The following is a 9,423-nucleotide window of genomic DNA, read 5'->3' as shown; positions in this document are numbered from 1 at the left end:
TACCTGAGTCTTTGTTGAGTAATCTTCAAACTCTATTTCCAGGATGTTATCATATGACACAATTACTTTTTCAGCATGGAGCAGATAGTGTAATAGTCCAGGAAAAAAAAGATATGAAACCTTCTAAGAAATGCTAAATCAAATGGCAGATTGTACATCATCCCGTTATAAAAAGATTGAGCTAACCCTTGGAGCTGAGGAGGCGTACCTCTTTCTGTCTTGAACTCCTGCTTTGTATCTTGTTTAATATCTATGTTCCTTCTCTCGGTTGACATGTTCTCAGCAAAGCATACCTCCTCAACTCCAACTCAGATGCATGTGCTTAAGTAACTGCAGTCTCAGGACCTTTCTCTCTTCAGCCCTCAGCTGACAAATGTTGCAGTTCCGAATAGACTCATTTTCTACTTATAGTGCATTATCATCGTAGAATATTTTGGGTTGGAAGGGACCTTCAAAGCCCATCTAGTCCAACTCCCCTGCAGGGAGCAGAGACATCTTCAACTGGATCAGGTTGCTCAGAACCACATCCAGCCTGGCCTTGAATGTCTTCAGGGATGCCCATGGCAGGGGGGTTGGAACTAGATGATCTTAAGGTCCTTTCCAACCCTAACTATTCTATGATTCTATGATTCTACGGTGCATCCACCACCTCTATGGGCAAGCCAGTGTTTTACCATCCTTATCACCCCAGAGAATGAAACTAGGACTTCCTGGAACGAAGAAAGGCATACTGCAACTAACATAAAGGTAAAAGCTGATGCTAAGTATTCAACAATATTGAAATACTCTGGTTTTTCTTGATGACATTGCTGCTATCGGCCCTTTAATTCCTTGAATGGTTGGCATAAGACTGCATATATCCTATGTAAGTGACTCAAGAGAGAATTTTGCTCTGCTGCCACCTAGTTTTTGTTTTAATGTCAGAGAGAACTGGGAAGGTAGGTAAAGAGAGGGCAAGACAAAACAAAACAAGGCTTGTAACTATCTTTATTTCAAATGGTAATGGTAAATGAACTTCCGGAGCTTTTTAGAGCATTTTGAGGGGGCATGAGAGGTAATCAGACATGGAAGAAGCACAAAACCACTCAAAAAGATACAGTGCATGAAGCATGCACTCCACAGGGTCCATGCAAGTATGATTGTCACAACTGAAAAAAACCCTGCCAATTTAATTCTTCATGACCCTACATCGTGATGTTGATGCCTTTTGCAAATGAACAATCACTGTGCAGGGAACTGTGATGTACGTAGGAGTCAAGTCCAAAGGGAAGAGTAACACTGCTGATGTGACTCACTCAAAAGCCATATGATTTTGGGGAGGTGTACACTGAAACCTGACTTACTAGCCATCTGTATTAGAAGACTCTGTGTAGGTGTATTTCTCTACTCTCCACCACATCTTGGACAGTTGTACAGATTGGGAGGTGCAAAAGAAAGGTTATCTACCTGCAGTCCTGTTACAGCAGAACAAGGTGCTCAAGAGCTTCCTCAGCCAGGGTTGTACAAGTCATGTTTGCCCTGAGAATAAAATACCAGGCTTATCTGACAGCTTTGATACCAGAGAAGATCACTTATCCTTAAAGGCCTGCAGATGGTTTCTAAGGTCATTTTTTTGCAGTAGCAGAAGGAGGAGGAATTCTAGCTGGTCAAGGCCTCATCTCCAATCTTCTCAGTTAAATAATAACAAAACACTTTCCTAGGAAAGAACTGGGACCAGTCTTAAAAAAAGCACTGAAGAGGGCAGCCTGCATTATACATCTTAATCTGCCAACTTCCCTCCTTTGTCTTCCCAAAAGGACAAAACTCAGGCAATTCCTCCTCCAAAGAGTGGAAGATGACATTGAGAAGTGGTAGAAGTACTGTCAGAAGACCACAGATCAGACAGAAAGACACATCACATGCACAACAATAAGCCCATGGGCAAAAAAAAGATTCCAACACTTGGTGGAAGTTATGCAAATTGTACTTGGAAATGCTTTGCTCTTTGCAAGCTCAGCATCGCTGCTTGTCCCCAGCTTCAATTTTTCAGGTGTGCCCCGAACAGCAGCCTGCAGGCTGAGCAGCCCCTCTGCTGTGCTCCTCCCCACACTCCCTACATCCTCTGTTCCTTCACAGAGAGTAGGAGCTCAGTTCCTGAGTAGTGGCTGATCTTGCACAACCAGCCTAGCAGCCACTGTAAGTCTTCCTGGCAAGGTTCCTTTTTTGAGCTGGTTTACTTTCTCGAGCAGTGCTGTCAGGGCCCTGCCTACCATATCCTTGAATAACAAGTTTTGTGTTTTCTGCTTTAGCTCAAACACTAATTCCTCTGTCTGTCCTGGGCTGTCTGTCACAGCTTGTCTAGCAGGTTGATGAGAAAGACAGGATTCCAAGAGCCTTGTCACTGATGCAAACAAATGCAGGTGGCTTTAAGTTGTGCAGGTAGACTGTAAAGAGATCTGCAGAGAGCAAGGCACATGAAAGCATGGCCGGGATGCAGAGCCTGCTAATCTGCAATGCCTAGCTTAAAGCCATGTCCAACCTGGCCTTGAACATAACAAGCTTCTTCCTTATATCTAACCTGAACTTCCCCTGTTTCAGTTTTAACCCATTAACCCTTGAGGTCTCCACAGAGGCTGAACAGCCCCGGGTTTCTCAGCTTGCTCTGCTGCCACGCGTGTGTGTGGTCTCCTACAGATTTCCACCAGGGTCTTCCCTCCACTCCTGCTTCGTCAGGGACTCAGACTGTCTATCCTCATGACTGCCAGCCACAACCTGTTGGAGGGACGTCCGCGGACATTCCTCACCACACCCCTACCCCGTTTGGCTCGAGTGCCAGCTCTGGGCAGACCGGTTACTCAGGCAGCGTGCTGCTGCTCTCCCCTAGCCTGACCAGGATGCATCCCGCCTGTGCTTCCCGGCCAGCTCATCCCGGCAGGTGGCAGCGTCGCTCCGCGGTTCCAGCGGAGCCCGGCTTCTGCGGTGCTGCCTCGGCTCCGGCTCTCAGCGCGATTCCTCCTGTGCGTGACTTACTGAATGTACTAAAAGCAGTCACAACGCCCGCTGGAATAAAGGCGGGCTGGGGCTGGGGTGAGATTGGGGCTTTTTGCTGCATGAATTTGGTTGGAAATGGAATTTGGAAGGGATTTAGCTGAGCCCATACAAATATAGAGTGAGGTAGAGTGATGGGAGGAGTGTGTGGGTATGTGTTCTGTCTTGTCCTTTTCCGGTGAGCCCGGGGGCTACACCCACATCTGCCTAAAACTCTGCGGTTTTGGGACTGCTGCTTTATCTACACCTACATTCAAAATTCACATTCAACATTGGCCCCAGAAAACAAATCAATAACATGGCAATTTATGACATGGAAAGCTTGCATTTATCAAAGAGTCTTGGCTAATGCAGTTCTCAATCTTGTTCTGTAGTGAAGACTCAATAGTTAGATATCCTCACTGGCCTTGGGCACAGTGAGAAGGTGATAGATACCTGTAAGTGTACTGACTGATGTCTATGAATTAGCTGGGAGCCAAAGGTGACAGAGGAGGGGACCTGTGGCTACAGTGTCAGTTGGAATTGAGGCTGGAAGGCTGCTTGAAGGCTGGATCTGTAGCACTTGCTCCCATCTGAGAGGAAACAATATCCTGCCTGGCTGCATTAGGGATGTAGGTGGCCTCCCTTATCCTCCTGCCTCTACTTTTCTTCATTCCTCCACATTTACTTAGGCTTTCTGCAAAGCAGAAGAAAACTCCTGCAATAGTGAGTTGACTGTTGGAGGGGTACTGCTAAGAAGGGGCCCATGACCCTTGGGACAGTGGCAAATCACTGCATGCAGCTATCCCATATGTTTCTTCCATGAAACAAATAGCTTACAGTGCCTTGCATTCTCTGCATCCGTGTTGTGCACAGGCTGTTTCCTCTTAGAAGCATCAATACAAAAGCTACACCAGTGTAAGAACCATGGAGGAGACTTAGCCCTGTCCCTCCATCACAGGTACATGATCAAATGCCTCCTCACTCCAGGCACAGTTACACTGTGGAATATGTGTTGAATCAACACCCCTAGGGGTATTTAAAAGATGTGTACATGTGGCACTTCGGGACATAGTTTAATGGTGGACTTGGTAGAGCTAGGTTAATAGTTGGACTCAGCAGTCTTCAAGGTCTTTTCCAACCTAACCAGTTCTGTTATTCTATGATTCTTGAATTGTTTCTTCACCAAGCAAGCTATTTCTCTCAGATATTTGATACTCTGTGTCTCTTTTGGCTGCTTGCCCACTTCCCTTGTCAAGTGCAGAACTTTCATATAAAGCTCAGAGTCTTATTCAATTACTTTGGTTTGTCCTCTCACTGCCTTCCTTGGTTGGGAATTGCTGGTGAGCACAGTGCCTTCAGGCTGTAATTTCCTGTTGCATATTTTCTGAAACCATGTGAGGGATTGCTCTTGATGAGCTTTCCAGGAGCCTGCTACAACTGAACTTGTCTCATTATCAGCCAGAAATAGCCTTCAGCTTCTCGTCATCCTTTTACTCTTGCAGCTCAGGATTGTTTAATTTTCCCTTTCTGGGATTTGAATGCTGATATGAGGTCATGGAGTCTCTGAAGGCAAGTGGCACAAATCCATCTGGGCTAGCACAGAAAGAGGGCAGGAAGAGAGCGCTCTGAGTACTATGGGTAATTCAATGGTGCTTATATCCTAGATCAGAGCCTACCATGTGATGGTCTGGGAGGCAGTGATGGCTGTTCATGAGTGTGTATCACCCTTGTGCTAATCTTCAGTGAAGAGATGATTTGGTGGACAGAAGTCACTGAGAAATTCCTAGGGTTGAAGGTGGCAGGTGGCCCAGAGAAGAGAGGAGGATCAGCAAGGCTGCAAAGGATCACTCTGTGTTCGTCTGGCTTATGCAGTGGAGCAGATTGAGGAGATGCCCTAGCTGTACTTGAACCAAGTTAAGGACTCTAATTTAAGGCCATAGGGAGCATTCAGCAATGTAGAGTTGATCTTTGCAGACCAGTAGGTGTAACAATATGCCCTGCCTACTGCATAGATAGCTGAAAAGCAACTCATGACTGTGTTTGTAAAGTTGGGCAGCTATCCAAAGGCTGATGAAGAGATGCTTGTCCTGGTTTTATGTGGTGTAAATGGCCTGGAGTGGTCTACAGGAGCTCTGAAATATTCTTACTGCTGAGAGATCCCCTCTCTGAAATGGCAATAGTCACTGTAGCACTGGCAGGATCTACCTTCACTCTGGGTAAGAAGTATTGTCATGAATTCCCACAAGCACCATGATTTCCTGGATGCTCTGAGGGACCCTGTGGTATTCAGAGCTTTGAAAGATCAGAGGCAGCTTGAAAGCTTGTCATTCTTTTCTTTAGTCCCTGCACTGCAAGCTTTGTGCTGTCTCAAGGCACAGCTTAAGATTGCTGTGCCTCTGCAAGCTACAGCAGGGTCTCCTTACCCGCATGATACCTTTCACGCAGCATCTCTGTCCATCTCCTCTTTCAAATCATAGGACTAATGAGCAGAACTGAATATTTGTGCTTAAATATAGCATCTCCCATGCATTTATCAAAGATGTGTCCGAAAGCTTTAGAAACTTATAAACTCCTATAAAATTGAACACAAGAAAACCTCAATGATTGTTTCTGCCTCGCTGTAACCTGTGTTTCAACATGCCACTGTACTCAGGGAAATGTGTTTTAGGTGTTAGTAATTGTTTCTCTATACCCATGGCAATAGCTGAAGAGTTAAAATTGGTAACGATCTTTCCAGCAGCCTAGCTGTTCTTCAGCTGCTCACTGAGGCCATTAATCAATGTACCCAAGACTGCTTGAGCAACATTTGCTAGCAATTAACCTATGGTTATGGGAGTATTTTTTCCCTATTACGTTTCTATTCTAGTCTGCACCTCAAATAAAAGATGTACCTGAACACTGCTTTTGCTAATTGAAAAGTCTAAAAAACAGAAGTTCTCAGACTTAGATGTACCAGCTTGATAGGAGAAAAGAGGGCATCCAATATGCTGAAAATGTGTTGTATTAAATCCTTTCCCAGACTAATGAACATTAGCTGTGCCCTTCCTTTTCAATTGCTTTTTCTAATGTTATAGAGACAATAGGACAGACATCTGAGGTGTTGCAGTTTGACAATACATATTTTAAAAGACTTATTGGAAGACTCCTTGGGGAAGAAGAGCAAATGCGTGTGTGTTGTCCCGAACTTTTCACTGCCCCTTTTTTTCTCTGTTTTCAAACCTTAAACACTGAGTAGTTTTATCACCTCAATTTTCACTAGCAAGACTGAATATTTCTAATGTTACTCCAGTGATGGCAGTGAAGTTACAGCTGGGTAATTGTCACCTCTAGTGTTTTCTAGTGTCTAAAACTTTATTTGACTCATGAATGTTAGTGTGGGGTTTAATGGAGCTTATATCACAGGGTCTCGAGTGACCTGGTCTAGTGGGAGGTGTCCCTGCCCATGGAAGGGGGTTGGAACTGAATGATCTTTAAGGTCCTTTCTAACTCAAACCATTCTGTGATTCTGTGATTCTATGAAATGGAAGAAGCAGACTACCCCCAAAATTACTGCAGGGGACTTTTCTGGCTTGTAATGCTTGGCAAGATGGCAAATCAAAAATGTCAAAAGGAATGAACATACACCATAAGCAGAGTTGGTGCAGTATCCTAGGTGTGTTGATATGACTGTGTAGGACTGGTATCTCACATCCCAGCTTCTCCTCGCAGTTTGTGTGGCGATGGTCTAAAAACCTTAAGTTGCCTAATGCTAGAGGAGTGCCACATCCTGTAACTGTGATCAGAAGCAGCTTAGACACAGTAGCACATGCACCAACAGCCATATGCAACAGCATACCCACTGCTATTAGCCTTAGTGAAAAGGCAGAGGCTGGAGCACTGAATGGAGACCTCTCTATGTGCAAAGGAGCTGTTTTCATGTGTACATCCTTCTGCTGGCTGTATTTCAGGAGTACAGGAGGAAATAGTGCAGTCCTTTAGTATAACCAGTAGTAGCTTTAGATCCTAGAAGCCCATGAAGGGTCTATGATTCTGTTTGTAAAATAAATCAATTACCTGCCATGCCTTACAGCTTGTTTGCATCACTAATATGTACTTTTTTGATATTGAAGATAGGAAGATAGGAATAAACTCATTACTAAAGTACCAACAGCAGAATAATTTTCTTTTCTTGTGACCCCAAAGTTTTATGTTTGCTGTCCATTTTCCTTCACCCCGCACCCTGCAAGGAATGTCATCATACTCTGCCTCAGGATGCCAATTTTTGCAGCATTTGTCATTCAGCCATGCAATTCTAATAGGCAGGACTGTAAGAGAAGACTAAATATAACCATCCTCTTGGCCCTCGTTTATGTCAGAAACAATGTCAGTTTCTAGCCCATGTCATTGTGGGGGAAGGAGACTTCAACATGTGATACAAAAGCGAACAAAAGAAGATGTCTCCAAACACACTTAACATAACTCTCTTGCTTTCTTTTGGAGTATGACTCATGAGTTTTAACTGATCAGTAGAGCCTCTGCTTCATTAACCCTCCACTCAAAATAGTCCTGTTACCTCTGATAAGAGAGGAGGATGTCACTTTGTTGAGCATGGTGGCTGTTATCTACACCAGAGCGGAAAAGCAGGAAAGAAGTGGGCAGGCCCCATGCATTGAAAAGGGGCCGTTTAGGTCCCCTGTTGCATTTGCCAAGCTCATTTAATACCTCTAATTCTGGCGAGTGTGATCTTCACAAGCATTTGTAACATGGTTGGTGATTTCGGGCTAAGGGGCAGACCTTTCTGAGGGGTATAAGCCAAGTTACAGAAACAGAAGCTGACACCAGGTCTGAGTGTAATGCACCCTAATTAAAATTAAGAATAGTTGAGAACGTGCTTGGCTGTATTCTGCAGGCAATGAAAGGCTATTTCCCTAAAAATGCTATCTCGATGATTTGCCCCATTTATATTCTTGTCTTTTCATTTATTAGTTACCTAAACCTTATAAAACAGAGCTTCCCCCATCCTCATGAGGCAGGTATGTATACAAATGGCAGGTACTGATGAAATGTTTACTGAAAAGATTAGCTTGTCAATGAGGCAAAGGATGGATATTGATTCCCTTTCTATGTTTGTCAACCTGTAACCTGTTTAAGAAATGGCCTACAGCAATGAAATCCAATCAAGCACTCTCTGCAGCTCCAGTTTTCTTGTAATATAGGGAAGGGATTCAATCACAGTAAAGGAAATGAACCACTTATCATATAAATGAGACTAAGGCAATTAACAGGTTAGAGGTTCCAAGTGAGGATAGTTCTGGCTGCAATACAGGATTAAAAGATGAGTATTCTTCTGTACACCTGAGCTTTTCTGTGATCTTTCTATGCTGAGGGGTTGTTAGCAGCTGAACTAACAGGGTTAACAGAGCCAAGTGCATTGTGTGCCTCCCCTAACTAAACCCCTGTTTGGTAACTGTACTAGACATGTTCTCAAAGATGTGGCCAAAATAGTTTTCCTGAGTAATTAATACCACTCTCCTGTCCCCAGGGCCACCTGAAAAACAAGTTGTTAGTTTTATGAGAGATGTGAGAGTGGAATTTTCATCTGATTCAACATCAGAACAAAACTGAGTTTTTTCTAATATCATCTTGCTACCCCACTTCCTCTCAGTAAATCTCAGGCCTAAGCTGTGTTCAAGACCAGTGCTGCAGCTGCCAGGCTATAGAGAAAACCTTCAGTTGCTTGAATTGAGACAGTTTTTATTCACATGAATGAGTAACAGGGCAGCTCGACTTACAGGTGAGCTGAAGTAGACCCTCTCTTTATCTCAAGCAGAGTGGATACCCCTGTGAAACATCCAATTTTAAGGTTCAGATCCCTACCCTGAAACAGAGAAAACAGCAGCTGGTATTGAAGGATTTGCCATCTGGGGCAAGTGATCAATCCATTTGCTTTCTTAGATCTGGGTTTCCTTCTCCAGAAACACAGTCCTGGGCCCTACTGGGAAAATATGAAATCAATATTTCCATTACAGGTTTAGGTCTTGGTACTTGTGGTTGGTTGACCTTGGCTGGCCACCAGAAGCCCACCAAGCTACTCTGCCATCCCCCCTCCTCAGCAAGATGGGGAGAAAATAATATGGAAAGCTAAGGATAAGCTAATAGGATGGTCAAGGTAAGGACAGGGAGATCACTCACCAGACAATCACTGCCAAAACAGACATGAGGAAATGAATTTAACTTACTGCCAATTAATATCAGAGAAGGACAGTGAGAAGTAAAATCAAAACTAAAACCACCTTTTCCCTGCCCACACCTTGCTCCTGGTGCCTTCTTACAGAAGCCACCCCTGCAGCCCCCCACTGCCAGAAACTTGCCACGTTAATCCAACACAGTACTTCGGTGTTTTCCAGCTGTAAAAGTTTGTCACTGCAAGCATCT

The sequence above is a fragment of the Melopsittacus undulatus genome, unplaced genomic scaffold, assembly GCF_012275295.1.
Source record: "Melopsittacus undulatus isolate bMelUnd1 unplaced genomic scaffold, bMelUnd1.mat.Z mat_scaffold_135_arrow_ctg1, whole genome shotgun sequence".
In the NCBI taxonomy this organism is placed as follows: domain Eukaryota; kingdom Metazoa; phylum Chordata; class Aves; order Psittaciformes; family Psittaculidae; genus Melopsittacus; species Melopsittacus undulatus.
This window is presented reverse-complemented; position numbering follows the sequence as displayed.